This window comes from Carassius gibelio, chromosome A4 (assembly GCF_023724105.1).
Source record: "Carassius gibelio isolate Cgi1373 ecotype wild population from Czech Republic chromosome A4, carGib1.2-hapl.c, whole genome shotgun sequence".
NCBI classification, from domain to species: Eukaryota; Metazoa; Chordata; class Actinopteri; order Cypriniformes; family Cyprinidae; genus Carassius; species Carassius gibelio.
In genome coordinates, this window is record NC_068374.1 from 25871266 (window position 1) to 25896661 (window position 25396).

General features: G+C 38.6%; 1 pseudogene; it reads right to left on the reverse strand.

The window, feature by feature from the left end:
* Positions 1-8491: 8491 nt before the first annotated feature.
* On the reverse strand, positions 8492-25079 carry LOC127974901 (insulin-like growth factor I, adult form; annotated as a pseudogene).
* Between the last annotated feature and the right edge of the window lie 317 nt (positions 25080-25396).

Below are 25396 nucleotides of genomic sequence, written 5' to 3' on the forward strand. Positions count from 1 at the left end.
AAATTAGGGCTCACACTAAATACCAGTACACACTCTCAAGAAGTAACTAACTAACGGCATCTAAAGTGGTATCTGACAAACCTGCATTGCAGATGCACAGAGGTGTTTTTCCCCCCGATTTTAGGTAATCCCTTTTTTGTTCTAGTCCTGTAGGCCACTTCATAAGAAATCAGAAATGTGCTCCTTCAAGGCTCCTCTTCAGTTCTTATGAAAACATAAAGGCTTTCCTTATTAATATCATGGTGCCTGTTGCACAGGCAAGAAGAAATGGAACATGAATAATACTTATTGAACTCGGCTGAAGTGATTTTACTTGGAACACTCAGCCTTTATTTAGTGAGTATTTGTGTTGGAGTGAGAGAGCTTCTACTGAAGGACTCAGCTGGTCTATGGAGACACGACTGTTCCAGCAAGAGTGCAACTGAACTTCAGAGTTTGACACTCTGTTATTGTAACCCCTCTATGTTGCCACTTAACGTTCTGATGTGTCTCACCCTCCAGAGCAACCTCTTACCACCTTTGATTACCCTTACAACGATAATCTAATGTTTTGATTTGCAATTTCAAACTAATAATCATAGATCCCCTTTCATGACTCAATCACCACCCTGGTAAAATGCTTTTTAAAAGTTGTTGAAGCTTCAACCTCTGTGTAGCTGACATGTTAGCTATATATTCCACTAGATGGGGAGATACTGCTTTATTAATTTACATTTAAGCTCCTCAAAGTCACAAAGGTTCGGTTTAATTATTTTAAATGAAGAGAGATTCAGTCATAAAGAGAATGAGAATTTAAAATGCTAATGTGGGTTTATTGCATTTTATTTCTTCAATAAATGAAATTCTGTGACCTATTCCCCCATCAAAATAGTTTTAGATGGCATTTAGCACATCTCACTGCAGGACATGTCAGCTATCCAAAAGTGTCTCATGTCTGCTATCCACTTTCATACTTCTGCAAAAGCTCTCAGCAGTTTGTATTATGTGCTTTGAGAGGACAGACTGACTGGGACAGTTGATTTGCTCCTTCACAAATCTAATCCATTTGTGTCCCCTGAATACTTTGCATGGGAATTACCAGCAGTGACACAAGTTATATAATGACATCAGTATTTTGGCTATTTTTCCTGTTGCACAAAATCACGCTTTTGGCCCTGGATTCTGCTACGGCCCCATCTTGACCTATCACTCACCTCACGATCTTTGTCATTGATGGATCAGGTATCCACTCCAGAATGGGCAGCTGAAATACCCAGTAATGGAAAAGAGAGAGTGGTCTGAATGACAGCGTTTTCTTTTGTGTGTGTGTGTGTGTGTGTATGTGTATGGGATAAAGTTACATACAGTTATGGCCACTCACTCGAAGATATTCCACCCATTGCCAGTTTGAATTAAAAATCCCATGTGGATGCTTCTCTTTCGAGGAAAAGCATTAATTCTTCAACAACTAGAACTGCGTGATAAGTTTGAAACAATGCAACGAAAAACAGTACTGCGGAAATGGACTGAAAGATTTAAGCTGTGGGACTGATGAACCAAGCACGACTGTATGTCAGGGAGCATCTCGCGGGAACATTTAGTTCCTTTGCTTCTCATATCAGGGGGCACTGCCGTCAAGTGGTCAAACGTGTCTTGTGGTCAACAGAGATGCTTGGCTAGATGACATCACCATATTCCCCATTTGATGCCAAAAAGACTGGGCATGTTACTCTGTCCTATTTTGTTACACACATCATCACAAACCATACGTTTCCATTTTCCAAAGATGTTAAAAAGCCGCTTTTGATCATCCTTTGGGAAACCAAGAGAATTTATGGTCGCAATTCCAAGATGCTCTCCCCATTGATCATATTACCAGATTATTTTCTTTACTTGTCTGTTGTTTGGTGGTGTAGTAAATGATGGGTTCAGGGAAGAAGGGGCCAAAGGGGGCTCAAGCGGGACCATGGTGGACCGAGATGGGGTTGGCTTCTTTGTTGCCCAGAGAACAGACCATGGTTTCCAGGAACAATGCAGCTGATGAGAAACTCTCCAATGAAAATATGGGTCTGACATCATGGGTTCTTAAAGCTCGCAGCTGAGCCAACACTCTCTTGCCACAATCAGCTCCCAGTGAATTTCCACTGCTTAGGGAGGGAGTGATCTAGAGGTAGAGGGTGAAAGGGAGCATGTTGGGGCATGGATGTCGCCTGCTAACTCTTGTACATGAGTAGTGTTGTGATGCTGAATGTATGTTATATTGTGATATTTATAGATCATACATAAAAAGTTGGTTTTGAAATCAGTGTATTTTGTTGTCTTAAAGGTGCCATTTGCCAAAATTGAGGTAAAAATATCCCAAAAATTACCTACACGCATCAAAAGAATGAGAAGAAATAAGGGCGATGATGTCTTTAAAAAAATGTCAAGTTATAGTGCTGCAGAGATATCAACCTTAATTAGCATTAGCATTCCTAGCCCCGGCCCGACAGGTGTTGTAATACCAGTTTCGGCCATGGGCGGCGGTATGCGGGCAACATAACCACCAGCCAACCTGCAATACACAAATAACTCGCACGGCTTGTGGGCGTACCTGAACCTGATGTCAATCATGTGGAAAGTACAGCCCAGTACTTAATTTCAGTTCTGGGAAGAGAGAGGAAGGATGGCTCAAGCCCTTGGCAAGAGACCACTACCCGCTACAGGGAAACAACCGCGCTCGGAATCACAAATCAAATCCGATAAGAAAAGGAGCCGAACCAGAGTAAACATCGGCACTGCTTTCAATCGCTGGAGACAACTGATGGACCTGAAAGAAATGAGGTTCGACTCCGAACTTGCAACATTTCTTTTGGATTGGTAAGTTAGATGCTGTTGGTATTTCGCTAGAAGTTTGTTTTAAATGTTTGTGGGTTTTTTTTCCGGGAAGTTATAACATAGAAATGTATCGAAGGCTGTTCGATAAACGTTGCTAATGTTTGCCATGGCTAACCGTAGCTGCGTTTGATAATTAGCTAGCTATAAGTTACCCATTTTTTTTATATCATAACTAACCTGCTCTGTCTAGTCTGTTGGTCTCAGTGTCTTCTTTGCTTCGTGGTTTTTCTGTGCGTGAGAAAATTGATGTGTGGCTTGAAAGCGTGTGAAAAGAGTCAATTGCGTGTGTCTCACGGTGAATGCTTGAGAGTTGGCAGCACTGGTTACGTTGGTTGGTGCTAGCTTGGTCAACATTAGCTGTCTGATGTTTACCAAAGATGTTGACAGAATGCTGTCTGTCAAATTAATTTAATTCAAATAATGTGTATATACAACTCAAAATGTAATATGAACAAAACGAATAGGAACATATTCACTGGTAAAGGTGAAAGGGAGTAGCTTGAAGATGTCATGTTTCAAAATCACTTGAATCACCCAACGTTCCTGTGGAGGCAAAACGTCCTCTTAGGCTTCGGCTATGGCTGTAGGGTTGTTGTGAAGGTAGGGGCGGAGCATAGAGACTATGCCGTTTCTCGTTTGTTACTCTAGAGTAGACCAATTCACTTTATTGAGGCATACTGCCCCCATCTGGTATGGACTGTGCAGTATGACTTGATTTTTTTTTGCCAGACATGACAGATGGCACCTTTAATTGATACTCATACATGTTTTTTTAAATGCATGGAATTGATTTAGATATTAATTAAATTTTATCGATGCAACACATTTATTTTTATTTATTTTGTATGTTTGTTGCACATGTGGATCACACATTAGATCAGGTGCATGCATTATGTGGTGTTATTTTAGTACTTGTGCATTGTAATATTATTATTAATATTTAGATTTTTTTAATTTTCTCTTTAGTTTTTTTAGTATTAGTATTTTATTTTTAAAGGTTTTAGTTTATATTTCAGTTTCATAAATTTTACTACTTCAATTTAAAAATTAGAAACTTAAAAAAGCTTCCAACTGAAATAAATTTAAGTTGTTCATCTAATGTTTGATTTCAGATTTATTTAAATGAACAAAAACAATTTTAGTTTTAGTTAACAATAACGGCACTGTTATTGGGAAAGTCAATTGAATTGATTTCATGTTGTCATTTTAAATGCCTGGATAAGTTGTGTACAGTATATAATCAAATAGTAAGAGACACCATGGAAGAATATTGGAGATTTGTCATGGTTTGAGGATTTCAGTTGGCATTGTATTGTAAGCTGTCTTTACCAGGGCATGTCATCTTGTACGACTATAGATAACACAACAGAATGTCTGTTTTCAATATATTAATCCTCCTTTCATCAACAGCACAGGTGCGTTTATTCAAAATTATTCCAGCTTGTGCTTGATTGTGGAACTGACAGTCTGTCACTTATGTATTTGTCTAGTGAACGAATCAACAGAAAGCAGTCAAGTTCCAGTAAACACCTGAATCTGATCATGATTTCTGAACACATGGTGTTTAGAATGAATTCGTTTCATCAATGGTTGTTCAAGCTCGTATTGTAAAGGTGCTAGATGTTGCATTGCACCTGTCCAAAAAAAAAAAGGAAGTGAGAGAGAGAAAGAGAGAGAGAAACCTATCAAGATGGTGTTTAAATAGTTGCTGCTCCCTCATGAATGCTGCTTAAATGAATAATTTATTATTGTAAATCTTTATGCACCATCCGTTTCAGCAGGCTAACTGATGCCTTGTATTCATCAGCAGTGAAAACATGGCTTTTCAGCCCTACATTAATTCTTTTTCTTCTGAAACTGCTGTGGGGAAAGTTGGGAAATGGTAGAAAGAACTGAATCAGACCACAAGGTCATTGAGAAGACAATAGCACACGTAAGTTGAATGGGCTCGAAGCTTCAGTTTCAGAGTTAGGTCCAGGAACCGTGTCCTTGGATGCACTCGGCACTCAGAGAGCTACTGTAGGCCCAGTCTGGGGAAAATAAAACAAGCTTGGTTTTTAGCTAGAATCCCTTTGAAACTGACCAGCAGATGGGAAGCTGCTGCCTTCAAACAGCTGTCCTTGGTTCCCATTAGCTAGATGGCATATGGAATGGTGGAACTGGTGGGTACTGGTGTGTTATATGTGTGAGAAATGTGCATTGCTGTTGTTATAATAGAATAAAATGTCATTGGAACATTGCGAGATTTATTAGGAGTGAAAGTACACTGAGTGTTTCCGTGGAGTGTGGTTTGGAAGTGCATTATCATCTGGTTTGTTAGTTCTTGTTCTTTGTTTTAGTTTTTTCTTTACAAAAGTGACTTACCAAAAAAGAAGGTTTTTTTAATAGTGACCCTTATTAAAATAATAATAATAATGAAAACCATCATTTTGTTCCAAACATGTAATTAGGGGAACACAAAAGGAGATTTGGACTTGACTGACAGACGGTGTCTTGAAAACGCAAGCTTCATGCTTTCTAAACTTATCTTCACTTTATGTTGCAATTACTCTGCTTATTATAAATTTAAAATCCAAGATGTTTATATCAAGTAGTCCCATATTCATAATTTTGACCACAAAGTCTGTCAACCATTAAAACATACATCTGCCAACGAATATTCATGCAGATTTTTTTTTTCTAAATATTTATCTCCTAAAATGTCAAAAGGATCATAACAGTGGTTTTCAAGTGTAAAGCCATATTTTAGTTACAGCCAGACCTTTTTTGATATTTGTAGCGAATCAGCTCAAGGGGGAAATATTAATAATCAATCATAACTATAAGTTATGACAAATTATAAATATTGAGATCTGCTGTAAGTATTTACTTGACCTCTCAGTGTCAACTGTCTGTCAATTCTACGAACGTTACTTTCCTGTTTAAGGAATATAACTTTCTTACTATACAATACTACTCAGAGCATATAGCTAAAATCTGCATGATTAGGGACTTCAGTTATGAGCAAAACAATGAACAAACTCAAGTGTGATACAAATAAGACTTTATTAACTACATAAACACTTAAACTAGTCTAACATACACACACATACAGTTGGCATGGGAAGAGTGGTTAACGCTTAAGCAGTAAAGAGAAGAGAAATAAAGACATGAAGCTATCATAAAATTTGATATTCATCAGATCTACAGCCTGAAGGAAACATCAGTTTCTTAGTTCAAACACACCTTTGTAAAAGGTGCATATGATACTTAATTAATAAGACTAAGTTTGATACTTGCACATCTCGCCTGTTTGAAAAAGAGTCCTGATGCATTTTGGGGCTCCAGTCGGTCTCTGCTGAAGTGAGTTTATGAGGCCAGTTCGCATCAGAGGATCTTAAATGAATAGTCAAGGCCGAAGCCTGGCGCAAGCTTAGCGTGGGTTTTAAGGCTCTTAGCTGAGAATCTTCTCCTGAAATTCCTGAATCTAAAAGAAGCGCCTGATCTGGTGATCGGTGATCAATATAGGGTGATGATGTCACACCCTCAGGATTCGAGTGAGCCAATGAGGAAAGGTACCTTTTGGAGGGAAGTTTTACAATCTTTTGTCCTCAGGCATATGTTTCACATCTGGTCTTTGATTGGATGTTGATGAAGAACTTTCTGGTAACACAAATACCTTTTATAGATACCAATACATAATATAATTGAACATTTAGACCTTTAAAAATGCAACCGAAAGATACCAAACATGGCATACCTGTGACCTCTGTTAACAATAGTATTGCAATTCTAAAATGTTCATTTAAAAGAGTTTGTATCAATACATAAGTGAAACACTTTAAGAGGAAAAATAATGAAATGGGGAAATCGGGAACATGTTCCTACATTTCTCAAGTGGTTATATCTAGAGGCAGATAGAATTAGGAGGGACTGTATAGTATAAGGGTACATTTGTCTGTTTCATAGTGAATTTAGAGCGAAAACTCTACATTCCTTCGAGTTGTAAAACAATCTTATCTTGAGGTATGTTTCTTTGTTACCATGGCCTGGACCTGATTGGTCCAAATGCTACACAGTTACCCCCTTTCGAACGTTATTGTCCGTCCAATAGACAACAGCGAGTGACGTCAAAGGTGCAGAACACGTCAGACACGCACCTGCCACTCTCTGGCTGTTGGTGCCTCCAGGAATGGTTGTGGTGCCATGGTGGATGCTGTCAGGTGGTGCGCTGTGGTAATGTAGGCTGTAGCAAGGTGTGGGTCCTCGAGCCTATGCAGCAGTGTCAAGGCTGTGACACCTGTCATCATGAAGTGAGTTGGTCTGGGTTAGATGGTTGTTTGTCGATGTTGTTAGCCAGTAGGCTGTCCATGGTACCCAAGATTTGGAAGAGTCAGGTTAAACTCTCACTGGTGAGAGTGCAGGTGATTCAGGAATAATTGTATTACTTCAACTTTTATTTTATTTCTGTCAGTTCCTAAGGCCAAATTTCCATTTTTAAAGTAAGTTTTTCATCTAATATTTGGAATTTTATTTTATTTCAATTAATGTAAATAATTTCTAATAATTTTGTTTCAAATTAACAACACTAGTCTTGGCAAACTTTAATGTGTGCATGTTAAAATCACAACAAAAGTGAGATATGAGTGTTGCAAAGGAGAAAGATCATTTTAGTGAAAAATTACATTTCAGTCAACTTTTTGCAGTCCTGTTGTTTTGCTTTGAAGTACTTAAAGTGGTAAGCAGTGTGAGCATTCTGCCTAAAAAAAAAAAACTCAGAAGAAACGTTCTTTTTAAAAAACATGGTTTATATTAATTTATATATGTAATTAGCAGACATTTGTAATGTATGTATCTATCTTTTATTCTGACCAATTAGCTTGAAGTCAGGTTTGAATAATCTACTATAATTCTTAAAAACTTCATTCAGTGATTTTGCTGAGAAACCAGAATAATTAGCAGACTGCAATTGATCTAATTGGGCATAATAATTGATTGGTATTAACAGGAAAAGTAGATGAAAAAAAAAAAATATCTAATAACAAGAGACAATGCCTGCCAGCCACATGCTCCACATTTCAAATAATGTCTGCTGAACCTATGCCAGGTGGCCAATTTATCTATTAAAAGACTTGATTGTTCCACTATATATCCATTAAAAAGTGCTGACAGATTATTAGTATCTCCTAGAATGAGCTGAATGTGCAGTTTCTTTTGTCAGAACAGCCACAGACTGATTTGTTTGTCTTGGCGGAACATGTCATATTTTAGGAAGTATCACTTTGTCATGCGGTGAATGTGCAGGCTTAGGGCATTAATGTACAGTTTGGCAAATGCTGTACTTTTATTACTTTTTAGTTTTCGAGGTGCTTTGCAAGGGGCAGAGACATAGCTTCTCTGCTTGAAAGAAAAATGAGAGTTTGGGGATTTTAGTCTGTGTGTTAGCTTTTTCTTCTGGGTAAACAAACCAAAAGTATAGGTGACTCATCCTGTACTAACAGATTTTTCTCCAATCAAATGCCCTCAAAAAGCAAAAAGCCCCTCCCCCTGAAATGGGCTAACAAGCAGCAATTCTTGGTTCTTAGCTGTTACTACTAAAAAGTAACTAAAAAGTATAGTTCCTGTATTTGTAATAATCACTCTTTGAGACTTCAGATATTGGCAAGTGGTTTATTCAGCAGGAACGGTGAACAATCTTTCAGTATTTTCATATTTGTACAGAAAGCAATTGAGCACCAGTAGCCTAATGAAAGCCTTACAATCAAAAGAATGCTTTAATGATCAATGCCCAGAATCCTCTAACATTTGTCCTTCCATGCTGCTTCTGTCTCTGGATTTATGTTCTGATGAAAACCATCGAACTCAAGCAAAGTGCCGTAAATCTCCACAGCAGCCATGATCCTACATTCAGTGTAATAGGAAACAGAACAACTTCAAAAATAAAAAATATTTTTGTTAAAATGTGTTCCTTAATGTGTCTAATCGAAGATTCAATAATTATTTTTAGTGCTGCCCATGATATTTGCCACAAAGCTGTAACCAACAAAACCAAAACAAGTCTTTGGTGTTATGTGTGGACCTTTTGCTGGAGATCTATTACATCGAACTTGTGCACATTATATGGGTAGCTATTGCATATGACTCTACATTGTTCTGTTTCAGATTGAGATTCAGATTGAGAAGATTATATAAAACGCATACAGCCCAGTTCAAAAGTACAAACACTCTAAAACCCGAATTTAGGTTGTCCATAAATGGATGGTTACCTTTTCGAAAATGTTAAACATCTGCATGTTCTTGTTTATAGATGAAGTTTTATCTTTTAATAGTTAAGGTGCTGCTAGTTAAAACATAACCTTTCTTAATTGCACTGATGGTGTAATTTACTTAATCCTGGTGCAATTTTCCTATTAAACCTCCCTAGACATATCGAGATGTAAAAACAGTCTAAACAATGGGCCTGTACAGTGTTAGCCAAATTACACTGTTACTAACTGGAATTGTTCTGCAACCTTTTCTTTCTCATCTCCGTAGTACACTGAAGACTTTTTTTTGCACCATTTCCTCCCCAGTTACAAATACTTAAGTTGTAGAATCAGTGCCAATATGTCTAAATGAATGTAGTGTGCATGAAAAGCTACTTTGTGATGGGCAACATTTTGGTAATATTGGAGATTTGCAGTTTACAGTCGTCTGTCAAGTTATTTGGCATTGGGAGTTTAATGTTTCAAAAATAATAATTTAAAAACAATAGAGAAAAACAAATAATTAACCATCTCTGGCCAAATTTTTTTCCATTTTTTTTTTTTATGCATTCACAGCTCTCACAAAAATACTTTTGCTTTGTTTACACTGTAACCTTATTGAAATAGCTTCAAAATAAAACAAAAAGAATATTATTACTATAGTGGCCACAAGGCTGTGCAAAAGGGAAGACTTCCAACAATGAGCTTCATGTTTTCAGCCAACCCCTGCAAGTAACAAACTACAAAATAGCACCATTATACAGTGGGTCGATCTTTTATATGGTTCCATTATATAATGCCATCACATATGGTTATGATTAGAGAATGCAAAGGTTAATATAGGTTGACTATAGATACAGAGCAAACAGTGTGGGTTTGACGTGGTCCATTGGGGTCAGAAAAGAGGAAATCACCATGCAGAGGAACTGTGGAAACGGCCGGGTCACACCTCACCCCTGTGACAGGAGCTTAAAGTGGGGTGCAGAGGGATAGTTCACCCAAAAACAGACATTGTGTCATTGTTTATGCACCCTTATGTCATTTTTAACCTGTATTCTTGTATTGTTTTTTTTATTTTCCAGTATTTGCTGTACAATGACCATGGTCTTTAAAGCTTCAAATAGGACAAAACTTAAACGCAATAGTACAATGAGTAAATGACACTATATACATTTTGGGGCGAAATATCCCTTTAATACAAGCTAGTGAGTTGCAGTCATGTCACCATTCTTTCGCTGTAAAGATGCAAACCAGCAACTTCCTATTTGATAAACAGTTGCTGCTAAACCAGACTATGTTCTTCTTGATGCTATATGTTACAATTGCTAGTAATTCTTTGCTTCTGTCGTAGTTCCTGTTGTCGTCCCTCTGTCTTTCCTTTGCGGGCTGATACACTGGTGTAAATGCATGCGGATAACTGTTCGAGTGAATGGCTTTCACCCCCTATTTTCTAAAGAAGGTAAACCATGCAGATAAAATGATTAAAAAAGAAGCAAAGATCCCTCACACAATTAAAAAAAATTTGCAAAATGTAGGTCAGGTTCCATCGATCCTAAATGTGTTCTCTAGAGCACCTCAGCACATCTGCATAAGGTTCTTGTATAATCCCCTTGATCTGGTCTTGCACAATGAATCAAATAAGAAAAGATTGATTTGTATTTTATGTCATCTCTCTGTGCAGCCGTAGTTCAGTTTTACAAGGGTTCCATCTGGTATAAACCGTCTAGACAGCCTTTCTTGTCAACGGGGTCCGTGATCTCACTGCGAACTCCTTTCTCGTGCCTCTCGTGTGCCTGCAAAAATGTTGTTTTTTGCCACTATAAAAAGCTTTCGGCATCCATTACATGCAACCGTTCACACAAGGAGAATAAACAGTTATCATTTGACTTTTTTAGCAGCTAATTTATGATTCTCCCCCAGTATGGAATGGAGCAGTGTGTGGAAATCGTCAGATTGTGTTTGTCTTAACATGGGGCTTTAACAGTTTCCAGTATCCTGTTGGGTTTTATTTTTTATATATTTTTTTAGTATTTCGTTTTTTGTTTTTTCTACAGTGGAGCACATCCATGGAAGACCACAGTCTTTCTTTCATCCCGTTTCTCGCTGTCCAACAGTTTCACTTGTCCCTCTCAGCCATTCGCCTTACTGTCCTCTAACTGCGATAGTTTCTGCCCCCTGTGTTTCCTCTGCTCGAGTTCTTCTGATGAACCTCCTGAAAATAAGAAAGAGCAAGGCAGTAAGTTTCAGTTCAGACGATGAAAAGTAACGCAGTAAGCCGACCCAACAAGAGTAGAATGGCTGTTGCTGCCCATAACAACACAGCTGTTTGGTGAACGGAGTCTTATTTCATAATGCTGAGGAAATCTACTGTCAAAGCAACACATCAAAGGTTTCACCATAGAAAGATTAATAAGTGTAATTCACGAGCTGGGAATGAAACCGCATGCAAAGAATGGAGGAGAAAGGCCGGCGTGAGGGGCCAAACTCTAAACTCAGCATGCAGACATCTAAGGTGACCTTAGATTCGGCTTCCAGTGCATGACGTATGGGTGCAGAAATATGTCTGTGGAGAGCACATGCAGGTCTACCACAAAAACCACTTAGGCAGTTCACTTGCTAATGGTTTTCTTTTTCGAGAGAGGACGACTGAGAGCACTTAAAAGGATGGCCCACATTTGAGAAGTGGGGGTGAGGGAAGAGTTGCTTTTTCCTTACGTATGTATCACAGCACAATGTATCAGTATTATTTGCTCGGCTCAAAGATGAAGTAAACAGACAGCTCACCCAAAAATGTAAATTCTGTCATCATTTTTACTAACTTGCTTCAAGCCTGTATGACTTTCTTTTCTTATGTGGAACACTGTGCCGGTCAGTTTTTTCCATAAAACTGCAGTCAATGGGGACTGGAGCTTTCAAGCTTCAAAAAGGATATATAAGCATCTTAAAAGTGGTCCATATAACTTACAGTATTGTTCAAAATAATAGCAGTACAATGTGACTAACCAGAATAATCAAGGTTTTTAGTATATTTTTTATTGCTACGTGGCAAACAAGTTACCAGTAGGTTCAGTAGATTGTCAGAAAACAAACAAGACCCAGCATTCATAATATGCACGCTCTTAAGGCTGTGCAATTGGGCAATTAGTTGAAAGGGGTGTGTTCAAAAAAATAGCAGTGTCTACCTTTGACTGTACAAACTCAAAACTATTTTGTACAAACATTTTTTTTTTTCTGGGATTTAGCAATCCTGTGAATCACTAAACTAATATTTAGTTGTATGACCACAGTTTTTTAAAACTGCTTGACATCTGTGTGGCATGGAGTCAACCAACTTGTGGCACCTCTCAGCTGTTATTCCACTCCATGATTCTTTAACAACATTCCACAATTCATTCACATTTCTTGGTTTTGCTTCAGAAACAGCATTTTTGATATCACCCCACAAGTTCTCAATTGGATTAAGGTCTGGAGATTGGGCTGGCCACTCCATAACATTAATTTTGTTGGTTTGGAACCAAGACTTTGCCCGTTTACTAGTGTGTTTTGGGTCATTGTCTTGTTGAAACAACCATTTCAAGGGCATGTCCTCTTCAGCATAGGGCAACATGACCTCTTCAAGTATTTTAACATATGCAAACTGATCCATGATCCCTGGTATGCGATAAATAGGCCCAACACCATAGTAGGAGAAACATGCCCATATCATGATGCTTGCACCTCCATGCTTCACTCTCTTCACTGTGTACTGTGGCTTGAATTCAGAGTTTGGGGGTCGTCTCACAAACTGCCTGTGGCCCTTGGACCCAAAAAGAACAATTTTACTCTCATCAGTCCACAAAATGTTCCTCCATTTCTCTTTAGGCCAGTTGATGTGTTCTTTGGCAAATTGTAACCTCTTCTGCACATGCCTTTTTTTTAACAGAGGGACTTTGCGGGGGATTCTTGAAAATAGATTAGCTTCACACAGACGTCTTCTAACTGTCACAGTACTTACAGGTAACTCCAGACTGTCTTTGATCATCCTGGAGGTGATCATTGGCTGAGCCTTTGCCATTCTGGTTATTCTTCTATCCAGTTTGATGGTTGTCTTCCGTTTTCTTCCACGTCTCTCTGGTTTTGCTCTCCATTTTAAGGCATTGGAGATCATTTTAGCTGAACAGCCTATCATTTTTTGCACCTCTTTATAGGTTTTCCCCTCTCTAATCAACTTTTTAATCAAAGTACGCTGTTCTTCTGAACAATGTCTTGAACGACCCATTTTCCTCAGCTTTCAAATGCATCTTCAACAAGTGTTGGCTTCATCCTTAAATAGGGGCCACCTGATTCACACCTGTTTCTTCACAAAATTGATGACCTCAGTGATTGAATGCCACACTGCTATTTTTTTGAACACACCCCTTTCAACTAATTCAACTAATTGCCCAATTGCACAGCCTTAAGAGCGTGCATATCATGAATGCTGGGTCTCATTTGTTTTCTGAGAATCTACTGAACCTACTGGTAACTTGTTTGCCACGTGGCAATAAAAAAATATACGAAAAACCTTGATTATTCTGGTTAGTCACATTGTACTGCTATTATTTTGAACAATACTGTATGTGCTATATTCCAAAAAATAATGTTTTGTTTGGACATCCTTCCTAGAAAAATTAGTGCAGACGTCAAGATTTTGAGTGAATAATGGCTTAAATGTTGGTCGATTTTTCCAAACAAAGCTATTGTATGGTTTCAGGAGACCTGGAACGTAGAGTATGAGTTGTAAAGCACATTTATGGTATGTCTTTGGTCCTTTTTGTCATTTTGGAACTCAAAAGTCAAGTTTTTTTTTGTACTACAGCAGAAAGTCAGTCATACAGGTTTGAAATGACATGAGGGTACATTTTTATGTTGGTGAAGACTTACCTTACAGGAAGAGTGGCTATTTCCAGATGAAGGTTTCTGCAGGGGAACACAATCAATAAAACTCATATGACATTTGTCAACCAAATTAGTCAACTAATACTGCCATCCCCATTATGTATGTTTTATCTGTCACAAGGTGTACAATTGTGTCAAACATTCAACTGACCCTTTACTAAGCCCCGCCTTTAAAAACATGATTGACCAAAGATACTTTAGCAACCATCCACCATCTATTTTTGCCCCTTTATTATGCCAAACTGGAAAAAACCCTGTGCATTTGTAAAGTTCTAAGCAGAATTATATTCAAAAATATGGTAAACGTTGTTGCTGGGACACTTATAATATCGAAAATCTTTGCGTAAATCTTGGCGAGACCGTTTTTTTTTTTTTTTGCACATAGTATTTTTTTTTTTCAGTGCAAATGACAATAACCAAGAGGGCGGAGCTTAGCAAAGGGTTAGTTCTGGCATCAGCAGCGTGGCTGCACACCTTTGGTGTCTTTGGAGTATCTGTATGCCGTTGCGCTCTTAGGGATCGTGGACTTTTTACAGGCTTTACAGGCGCACAATACATCTCGAGGCGCCTCAGCTCACAACTCTGAAAGCAGCATTCGTCCACGATGCCACGGTTGTGCGACCGTCTTGAATTAGGCCCATATCCTGTTGGTTTGCCTGTTGGATGCATAGAAATATCATTTCTAAATAACCTTTTGTATAGCAAGACATGAATACAAAAAGCAAAAGCACTTCTAAATCTCTGCTGTGATGAAAGGCCTGCACTTAAAAGCAATTTTTTTTCTCCAAATTGTGTCCTTGGGTATGTTAAATAAACCCTGTCATCACATTTGCGTTCACGCCCTTTCTTTATCCATTTTATTCTTGGCAAGCTACCAGCTCATAAGGAGCAATTACGAACCTGCAAGGTTACGCTCTGAAACGCTAAATCTCAAAATGTTTTGGTAGTAACCTGTGGCTAAAAGCCCGGTCATGAGCGATATAATAGCTTAGCATAGCAGCCAGATCGTAGCTGTGATTCTTCAGATATATGGACGCGTTAATGACATGAATTTCATCAGCGTGAAATTTACAGGGTATTGCTTTGCACAGAGCGGACTCTTCTTGGCAAGCCCCTCCAGTTAAATAGAGGTCACTCTGTCCCAAATGTTGAGAATATCACGTTTTGCAGTTTCAAACCTGTTCTCTTTAAACTAGCCTGCTGATTAGGGAGTCCAAATTCGTTCCTCGTGGGGGTCAAATTAACCTATGGAGAAAACCCCCTGCTCAGCACCACTGATGAGAAGAATGATGTAGCTAGAAAATCAGGATGAACCATGAGCTTTTCCCAAAGTGCTTGTTAATGCGGCTCCTGATCTAGGTGATAATTACTCATGTGAAAGAACATGAAACTGCCTTGTGGGTATAAATTTTGTGTGCTGTCAATGAGGTCAATGCACTATTATGTCATAGACATTACATTTAACGATGAGGTTGTCTACTTACATGTGTAGAATTTGGGATTTGGGTTGTCTGATCCCAAATGGATTTATATTTAAGGTAGCACTTAGACACCTAAGTTAATGTTTCTTTCTCCATGTCGCCAATCTCCCGGTGGCCTTAAAAAAATCGCCACTCACCTAGGGCAATATAGCTCCGATAGGCTTTTCCCTGTTACCAAATGAAATAACAATAATAATTTAATATGGCATTTACAAGGAGGAAATGCCTTTCCCTTTCAGAGTTAATAGCTCTTGGCTCGCAGGGCTGCCAGTGCTGACAAAATGCATTAACTTCTGCCTTGCACTTGCTGCACTCTGACAGCATTGTTTTGGAAAGAGAGGTGTTCTTATTCTGACAAACATGCATCCCTGCAGACTGCATGACTCTTGGGTGCCGAACACTTCTGGGAGATTGGGGGCGCTGTTATCTTTAAATAAAATTGAGAGTTTTATGTAGGATACTGTCATGGTAGAATTGTGTTCACAAACTCATTTTGGACACTTTTGATAGCCTTCAAGTTGCCTAACTTAAATAGTGTGCTTAGATGATCATAGATCTGAGCTTAATTAGAATTCATTTCACAGTTCTGTGGCTTTTATTGCACATCTAAAGCCATATATACTATATGCTAGCATAGTAGCATATATGTTGACATGAACAAAAAATATTAAACGTTTTTCTCTAAATCTCTGGTCTATTTGTATTTGCCATAAAAAGCAATAAAGTCAGTCTGTAACAAACTGGTCAAAAAGTTTTCTGGATGATTTTCTAATCCAGAAAAAAAATAAAAAATATAGAATCTGCTGTTTTCTTCAAAATATCTTAAGATCTTATGACTTTTCAGAGATCTGAAGTGTTGAATTTTAAGAAGTCACAGTTGTAATCCTAAAATAAGGTATTATTTTTAGATCAGCTATGGACCAACACTGTTCTGCATGCCTGTTTTCATGTTTTGTTCTTTTATCAGTAAAAAAGATTAGTAAAAGTTTTACGTTTTCATAATCCACATAAATTGTCCACAGATTAGGTCATGCATCTATTGAAGATCGTTGCATTGTAGGATGGATTATCTATCCCCTTATGAAACAAACATATATTGCAGTATATTGGGAAATATCATTTAATATATTAGGCATATATTCTTTTATATATTTATTTTTTCCAATATATTGCAATATATTGAAAGCGGCAATCATTTGTATATTTTGCAATATATTATATAATATATGTATCATCAATATATTATTAAATGTATTCAAATATATAAAATATTAGAAAATAAAAAGGTAAAATAATATATTACAATACTGTATATCACAATATATTTTCCTTTTGTAAGTGTCAGCTCAGCTGACAGTCTTTCATCTCCTCCTCTAGTAAAACAATCAACTTATTCACGACATTGTGAGGGAGCTGTGAAACCTGAGCAATGCCCATCTCCATTTCTGTGATTAAGGTCATGTGCCTCATGGTTCATTGTTGCAAAAACGCAAACGTTAAAACACAAATTGTGTCCTGCACCTTTGGGTATACAACTTTGCTTCCAACTAAACATCATCACACATCAGAACATGTGCATTCCAATGAGGAACACCTCTGGAAAGAAGCTAAATTTTATAGCCATGCTCAGGTTCTTGGAGCTGCTGCAATATGCTGCCTAGTGTCAGGAAGTTTACTGTGCACTAGGGACTATGAAAGCTGCTATAGTAGTGGAAACTACTTCTTTATCAATGGTATCACAAAGAGTTTATGGTAAGATGAAGATTCCTTCCAAATATTTTTTTAGTTTTGTTTCCTGGCTCTTTTTGACACTGTTTATTATGCAAAGAGATCTTGCAGACATTAATGACTGAATAGAAACTCTTTGTGGTATTTAAATGTTGCAACAGCCAGTTAATGGTTTGATGTTTGTCAGAATGTTTTGAAATGTTTTAACTAGGGCTTTTGCTGTTATAAATAAATAGACTGATTATATGTGGATGGATGGATGGATGGATGGATGTAAGGAAGGAAGGAAGGAAGGCAGGCAGGAAAGATGGAAGGAAGGAAGGAAGGAAGGAAGGAAGGAAGGAATTGGCATGCTGACTACAAGAACATCTACAAGAAGGTCTACTGTTGTCTGTGAATTGAATGTTCATTTCTCTACCATAAGCTGTTTTCAAAGGCATTTCAGAGAATTTGGCAGTACACAACCAAAGACCACGTGTAACCACACCAGCCCAGGACCTCCACATCCAGCATCTTCACCTCCAAGATCGTCTTAGAATAGCCACCCGGACAGCTGCTGCAACAATTGGTATATTGGTATATATATACTTGCATAACCAAAGAATTTCTGCACAAACAGTCAGAAACCGTCTCAGGGAAGCTCATCTGCATACTCGCCATCTTCATCGGGGTCTCGACCTGACTGAAGTTCGTCATCGTAACCAACTTGATTGGACAAATGCTCACATTCGATGGCATCTGGCACTTTGGAGAGGTGTCCTCTTCACGGAGTCTTCACTGTACATGGCAGATGGCTGAGAGCATGTACGGTGTCATGTGGGTGAGCAGTATGTGTGACGATCGTGTACCCAGAAAGACACAGGGAGAGCGAGAGATCCAATTGCAGGTATTTTAATATGGTAATCCAAGTCGTAGTTGAATACAGCCAAGGTCAAAACCAAAAAGACAGTCCAAACAAAACAAACAAATGAAAGGGACAGGTAAATGGAACTCGGAATGCGAGAAGACTCGGAGGACGAGCAGACGGGAGGAAACTCGGGGGACGAGAAAGCTTGACACATGAAGGGTAAGGACTCCATACAAACAACAGGGAAAGACTGGTATTTATAGGGAGGCTAATGACAATAAAGTGACTGCACCTGGTGCAATTAACAGGAGTGCAATTACTGTGAAGACAGGACCAGACTAGAGGAATTCTAGTGCCTATGGTGAGGTGCGAGGGGAAGTGAGCCCACTAGAGGACACCCAGGGAAACAGAGACTAGACAGCGTGAAAGTATGCTGATATCAACGTTGTGAATCGAGTGGCCCATGGTGGCTATGAGGTTATGTTAGGGGCAGGCATTTGTTATGGACAACGAACACAGATGCATTTTATTGATGGCATTTTGAATGCACAGAGATACCGTGACGAGATCCTGTGGCCCATTGTTGTGCCATTCATCTACGACCATCACATCATGTTGCAGCACGATAATGAACAGCCACATGTTGTAAGAATCTGTACACAATTCCTGGAAGCTGAAAACGTCCAAGTTCTTGCATGGACAGTATACTCCCTGGACATTGAGCATGTCACCCATTGAGCTTGTTTGAGATGCTCTGGATCGGCATACTGTATATGACAGCATGTTCAATATCCAGCAACTTCACAAAGCCATTAAAGTGGAGTGGACAAACAGTCCAGAGGCCACAATCTATAACATACGGAGCACCGCACATGACATACAAGAAAATATAAATAAATTGTAAGCACTATTTACTAATTAGTTCCCTCAATGTACTAAAACGTGCACACGATTACTATTGCTTTCCCTCGATTTATTATTGCGTTCAGTCGAGTTGCTAAATTGTGCGCACGATTTAGCAAATCAAGGGAACGTATTAGTAAATCGTGCGCACAATTTATAAATCGCATGAACGCAATAGTAAATCGAGGGAAAGCAATAGTAATCGTGTGCACATTTTAGTACATTGAGGGAACGAATTAGTAAATCGTGCACACGATTTAACCTACTATTTTTTCCTGAATGTGATTTCATGACAGCTCCGCAATAACATAATATATGCGAAGAAGATGTGTTGCACTGCGTGAGGCAAATTGTGGTCGCACCAGATACTGACTGGATTTTCGCATCCCCCCCCCCCCCCAATACAGTAAAACTGCACATTTTAGAGTTGCCTTTGTAATAATCCTGCTGGCACACCTGTGTAATAATCATGCTGTCTAATCAGCATCTTGATATGCCACACCTGTGAGGTGGATGAATTATCTCGGCAAAGGAGAAGTGCTCACTAACACAGATTTAGACAGATTTGTGAACAATATTTGAGAGAAATATGCCTTTTGTGTACATAGAAAAAGGCTTAGATCTTTGAGTTCAGCTCATGAAAAATGGCGGCAAAAAGAAAAGTGTTGCATTTATAATTTTGTTCAGTGTATTTAAAAGGTTACATCAGTTAAGATTTATAACTTGACATTATGTTAACGAAATTGCATTTTTTCTCTAAAAGTCATGTGAGGGTCAAGCAACATGAGGGTGGGAATATGATGAAAGAAGTTTCCTTTTAGAGCAAATGATCTACAGCACAACCCCCGCCCCCCGCAACCTTTTCATCAGAAAAGTGCTGAACCAAGGACACCCAGTGCCCTCTGCAACATGTTCATGTCCAGTAGATCAACGGGGCAGGAGGGAGGGGGCAGGGACATCCTGATCATCCTGTAATCGCCCTTAATCCGGTGCTGCTCTAGGACAAGAGCCAAGTCTGACTGTGTGCTGTTGATGTGTTGTTCTCTACAGCTGCTTCAAGCACAATGAATCCAGACAAACTACATTGAAAAGAAGCCCTATCAGTGTTTTGTTTTGCTGCCTTTGCTACTGAGAGTAGGTGACCTGCAATCCTTTTATCATTGATTGATTATTAATGCTTAATAATTTTGGAATTACCATATTTGCAATTTTAAGGGCACATGAACACCATGATAGACTTGTGATTAGCCAGAGTTTCCAAGTTCAGTTGGTGTCAATTAAAGAATTATGAATGATCATATGCTGTAATTGTAAATGTTGGCAGTAAAATTTACTTTAAAGGCATTTCATGCACTGTTGAAGAAGAATAGCAATAAAGCTGGCCAGAAATGGTACTCAGTTAGCTGATGTATTGGGCCACAAGCTTGTGCATCCAAAATATACTTCCTATGATTCTCCAAGGCAGCATAAGAATGATAAAATATACAGCTAAAAGCATCAATTACACACCTAATGTGCATTATTTGCTCTTAATTGTCTTGCATTTGCACTAAAAAGCTTCCTGTTTTGTCAGGAAGTGAAAACGATATATGAAATAGTCCACAAAGTACATTTTATTCCGCCCAAATCAAAGTAAGAATGTCCAGAAGTGACGTGAATGCAACATGATTCCTTTCAAGATTTGCATAATTCTGAATGAGGCAACCTTCAGCAGAGGTTCACCTGTCATCCTGAGGTGCCAGATCATCCTTCCAAATGTGTGAGAGGAGACTTCCACCCACGTCTGGACAAAATTGATTTTAAAGTGCGTACTGAGCCAAAACTTCCCGCATTCTAGTTGTGTTTGTGTCTGGGGAACGGGAATGCATCATGAAGGTGCATGCTCAGCCTGTTGGCAGACATCAGAGATGCTTTGCTGGAAAAGACTACACAACCATGGAGGGAAAGGGCAGCTTTGTGTCAACACAAACACCGCTGAACACGAGGTGCCCTTTGGAATAAACAGAATGATGTGCTCTTGCTCTGCATCACTTGTTTCGGAGCCCCTCTCGTCTCCAATAACCCTTTAGAAGTGAGGACAATGTAGAATGAGACCGAAATTGAATCATTTCAAAGACAACTAAGGATTTCTAAGTCAGGCTAACAACTGAGAAAAAAAGACTGCACCATCAGTTTCTTTTTCTTCTGTTTCAATAAAAAAAAGTTCCACCAAGTAGTATTTTCCGAGTAGCAGGCCTTTCTATCAACATAATGAAATCTGAAGTTTTGAAATGTGAGTGGAGTTCCACTGGCAGTAAGGGCACTGGCAAGATGGGCCGCACTGCTACGGACATTGAACACAATGCTAATTGCCGCATATATGAATTCTATTTATTTGTGTATGGATACATGTGTTTGAGGCCAGACCACACAGGTTTTTATACCACAAAACAAGCAAAAATAAAAGGTTCGGAATAACAAAAGCAAACAGGGTTATTGGGGTACGTATTCCGTTAAGTTTAATACTACTTACTAGGTCAAAGTCAAATGATCTGTATAAAATCGTCTATTTGTTCTTCACCGAACCTGTCACACTGATGCAATAATTTCATGGAAACTTCAGATTAGCATAAACGTATTTATTTTGGTCTCTGTACTGACAAAACAAACACATGGCCATTGACAGCCATGAGCGATCCAGCCAGCTCCTTTGTGACCACTAAAAGCTCAAATGTTGTTGACTGGAAACTTAAAATGTCAACTCTAACTTCAAGTTCAATCTCGCTTCGCTTTTAAAGTAAGTGAATAAAATGGGTCTCCACAGAATCAGTGGGTTCTGTCCACTTGTCAAAATAATCACTTCATATGTCATCATCAGTGGCCCGAGACGCTCATACTTCCTTGAGCCATTTGCACGTTGTAAATATCTCATCGGGTAATTCAAACAGATAACAGTATATGTGCACAAGTTTAAAACATCATAGCTGCACATTGTGATGTAACTGTTACATTGAAATCCAATGCCATAGACAGGACAATTGATTTTTCAGGAAAATACCAATAGATTAGAAACTTTTTTTGATCCAGTTACTACTGACATTGCTAAATAGTTATGCTGTTTGAGTCCAAGCTGCCTGGCTTTTTATCATTTTTCTTACCCATGTCGTAAAAAATAAAAAATAAAAGTTGAAATGCCAACTATGAAAGTTCTGCTGTATGTCATGATTGGGGTGAATAAAATATTTTATTTTAATAATTAATTGTTTGTTTAGAGCTTGACAGTACAAATCACCATTCACTTTCAGTGTACTGATAAGCAGTCTGAACATTTTGCCAAATATCATATTTTTTTGCAATTGAAAATATATATATATAGGATTCGAGTGACCTGAGGGTCATTAAATAATGAAAGAATTAAAAATTTGGGGTGAAAAATCCTGTTAATCCTAAATTGCATGACTCCATTGATTGATTGATTGATTGATTGATTGATTGATTGGTTGATTGATTGGTTGGTTGAGTGATTATGAAATATGGAAAAAGGTAATTAAAAACTATCATTATTAGAATGCAAAATATATCTCCCAGTCAAACAAATTGACAAATAAACATTACAGAATAAATTTCAATTAACTGCATGCTCAACAAAGGACAAATGAGTACATAAAGTGTATGAACAAAGTGTAAAAAGCAAGTCCCATCAAGGTCTAGAACTCCTCAATCTCTCCTACTGCCTTCTGCTGACTGGGACATCCCCAGACTCAGCAGTTCTCATGGCTTGTGGAAAAAGAGAGATTTAAGTCTAGGATTCAAAACGGTTTTCTTTGGGTAGTCCCCCGTTTTCAGTTGGATGTACACTACATTTATTTGCCCTGCCTACTCGTGTCTGCCAAATTCCAGCAACCTCATTTTTGGGGGCAAAGCAACTGGCTGATCTTCTGTAAATGTAATACATGACCATCAGGCACAGAATTTATTCAGCTGCCTCTTTGGAATTGCAAGAGCTCACCTTACAATAATCTAACATGAAACGGCATTCTCATATTTACAACATAGGATATCTAATAAGATTTTTTAATTCCTTTGAAAATTGATTGGATCATGACAAGTGGGCGTTACATGTGGTACCGAATGGACCAGTGTGACTGCAGGGAAGGTTTGGTAAGTGAAGTAATTTTAGAGGCAGAGCAAGTTCATACATTTGACTAAGCTTATTAGCAGTTATATTTAGAATAGCATGCACCAATCAATCATGCATAAAATCACCCGAAACATGCATTGACAAGTAAGTAGTGTTTAGCAAGATTAGATTACATAAATTATAAACGTTCTATCCGATATAACTGAGACAAATTAAGCAAAACAGAAGGGGGGGGGGCATTTTGGAAAATTGCACAGCATGAAAACTGATGCTTTTCTTATTTATGAGTGGCGCATTAGTGCATTGGGAAAGAGAAAGAGAGGAAGAAAGAGAGAGGAAGAGGAAGAACAAGAGCAGCAGTTGATGAATAAATAAAATGTGCACTTACTGAAATAAAACCCCCTGTCTCCACACACAAACTGCAGCGTGTCTACAAGCTCCGCCCCGCACAGCGTCTCCGGCCCCGCCTCCAGTGTCGCGGGAGTCAACGCGAGGACGCACAGCAACAGTGAGAGGGTGTGGGTGCACGAGAGACAGCGCATGGTACACTGCATCCCAAAGAGAAGGAAACCAGAAATGCGTTACATCTATGCACTATAACTAATGAAAATATGCATCTATCTATCTATCTATCTATCTATCTATCTATCTATCTATCTATCTATCTATCTATCTATCTATCTATCTATCTATCTATTTATCATCTGCCTGTCTGCACAGATTTTACTTATTCATGTTTCTAACTTCTTGTTTTGAATATCAAACAGCCTGCAGAGACAGGTGCCTGGATAGTGAGGATACACTTAAAAGCATTTTCTACTTGCACACAAGAAAACTGACAAAAAATAATTATTAAAAAACTATAAAATGCAATCATAAGTTCAATGCACCTGTCTATACATCGAGGATACTTTTGCGCGCGTGCATTTACTTGAATATTTACTCCCATTCAGATGTAGAACTCCGTTTCTGTGATGGCTTTACAAGTCAGTGTCCTTCCTCTCACTGCACACAATCTCGCTAAACCAGAGCGCGTTATTGCTAGGCACTACTCCACAAATGCGCGTGGAAATGTCTCCAGCGCGCGCTTTGAAGCGCCTAGTTCTTGCCCGTGCCAATAGGATACTGCTCCTTGAACCCATTGTCCGGTAAAAGAAGAGCGCTTTTGTAAACCCTGCATTTTGTGTTGCTTGGATAAAACATTGTGGTTCACCTACAGATACGTGAGGTGGAACTGGAAAGCTGCAAAGCCACCAAACCCAAAAGAGGAAGCACTTTACATAATAAAGATAATGTAATGCGCAACCACACAACGCACAAGTGCTTCAAAACCTTCTGCCCAAGCCTTTTTCGTGTCGACTCAGCAATATTTACTTTTAAGGGTCGTGATATACAAGTTGGTGACTTGTGCACTGCGCAAATGAACTCCCTGGTGAAATGAGTCACCATGCACATCATGCAATCTGTCGTAAGTCTCAAAAGTTTGCCATATTACAGCTGTCAGATCTTTAATGTGAAATACTTTTGCATGCACAGTCTAATGTCATGCAAATTGCCTAAAGATGCATTTTGATCATGGTTCCTATTTAAAATCGAGTGCAAATTGTCTTAAAATATTCAGTTCCTATATAATCTATATTATCTATTGCTTCAGTGAGAAATCAATAATTGTTAGTCCAGACCCTTTGAAAGGAAATAGGTTAAGTTACCTTGAAGACATCACACCAATGCCCCTGGAAGAAATGAATGCTAGACATCCCCTTGGGTCTCCAGCAAAAGCCCAGCAAAAATGAACTTGTTTGAAGTCATTAAAAAGCAAGAAAGAGGATGAGATGCGGGCAATGTCACATCTCAATATTCCGACTTTGTTCCATTGCGCAGGCTCGTTGTGGAGAAGTGAGATTTAGCGAACAGGAGACGGATTTGGAGAGAAAATCCCTCACATTTATCTACATTACAGAGACATTTTCAACAGGAAACAGCTGGGGCAGCATTTGCCTTCTCCTCTTGCTAAGTTACTCATTAAGGATTTTGGGCACCCTGTCAAATAACGTCATCCGTTTCTTAGAATAGGCTCGAATTTGGATCATTTTGGGACTTACTAGCAGAACAGAAAAGATTGCATTGCAGAATGAAAACGAATAAGGGAGTTTAGAGAAAGTGGTGAGTTTTTAGAATGGGACAGAAGTTGAATTTAGAGACACTCCCATGCGTAATTTGCACGGTATCTTTTTTCGTCTCTGTAGACTTGTGTGCCTTTTGGTGAACTTAAGGTAAAATGAATTTCTATAGTAGTAGCCTATGTTCCCGGGGCGCAATT